The sequence below is a fragment of the Daktulosphaira vitifoliae genome, unplaced genomic scaffold (assembly GCF_025091365.1).
Source record: "Daktulosphaira vitifoliae isolate Bord-2020 unplaced genomic scaffold, ASM2509136v1 Scaffold_4, whole genome shotgun sequence".
NCBI lineage: Eukaryota > Metazoa > Arthropoda > Insecta > Hemiptera > Phylloxeridae > Daktulosphaira > Daktulosphaira vitifoliae.
Genome location: NW_026099575.1, coordinates 7,003,984 through 7,005,536, shown reverse-complemented (window position 1 = coordinate 7,005,536; position 1,553 = coordinate 7,003,984).

The following is a 1,553-nucleotide window of genomic DNA, read 5'->3' as shown; positions in this document are numbered from 1 at the left end:
ATGAATACATATGACACTAATGTTACTTTGTTAAAAAACTCTATCGAGCAATTAATCTCCCCCTTAAGTGAACGACGTAAAGAAAATAATACATTGCGTCCGAAGTAAATGTGTACCGTGATAAAATCGGAAAAATTTAATGTTCAATGTCTATTTTAAATTCTGTATATATCATAAAATAAGCACAGGACCGTCTTATAAGAGCTAGTAATATTTTGTTTTATAATATACCTGATTCTGAAAATTTAATTCTACGTATACAAGCCTATTAACTAAAGAATTACTTCTTACTTAAGAGTCCAGTTATCGTTTATTAACTTCAAGTGGTTAAGTACTAAATCTTTAATATTTATTTAATGTAAAACTATAACAATTCTGGTGACGTCCTATCGAAATCAAAATCTAAATCTAAGATCGTTATTCAGTTCATTTTAAAAATGTTTGGGCCATTATCGATATGACAACTTTTCAAAGTAATAAAATTAAAGAGTTAAGAAATTAACTAACACGTAGGACGAAATATAGTGAGAAAAGAACATATTCATGAAATACAAAAAGGGAATATACAATACCGAGGATTGTATCAAAAAAAGAATTTCAACAAGTGTAAATAATTTAAGAAATAATAATTATAATATAAGTAATGTATAGATAGTGTAAATAATATATCAAATAATTTGGTTGGTTTTTATCAAAATGTTGGAGGTCCCATTCAAAATTAAATATTTTACATAGAAATGTTTCATTATTCTTTGTTTATTAAATAATCACATCACAAGTTTCGCGTTAAAAAAAATTCAACTCGAAAATCATTAATATACTTAATAGCTCCGTTGAACAGTTATATATTTTGATTGAGTTTGGTATAAATAAAACTATGTTGGGAACTTGCTATAATATCAACAATGAATTTTATAGTATTAGTCAAATAATGATTTTTTGTGCTTAAAAATAAGTATCATTTTACTCAAATAATCAGAAACCCGATTTATAATCAGATAAATTTACACCAGGATTCAGTTAATTTTAAAACTTTGATTATAGCTCACTTTTTTATTCGCTGCGTTCAATTAATTAATTTATATTAATAACAGTAATAGTTATTACATATAATAATAATAATATAAAATTATCATGGTGTATGATTAAGCCTTGAAACATTGTTACAAAAACATCCGATTTCTCCAATATTATTTAGAAAGTGAAAACATGAAAATATTTTCCATAATTTCTACTTATTATGTTTTTGATCTTCTTATTTTTCATCGCCTTTATCCCAACTACTTAGTGAAGACCACTTGAAAACTTTTTATGTTTTATAAATTTTATACAAATAAAAAGATAAGGATTTATCCCTATAAGATTATGAGGTTAGGTTGAGTAAAAATCATGTAACAATCGTGGTACTGTTTTTTAGTTAAATAAATATAGTTTAAAAAAACTAAAAAACACGCTTTTAAAGCGCATCGAACTAAAAAGTTAAAAATAATTTTTAAAATTAACTTAAAACAATAATGAACGAAAAATACTAGTATTATTGTTAAAAAAAACGT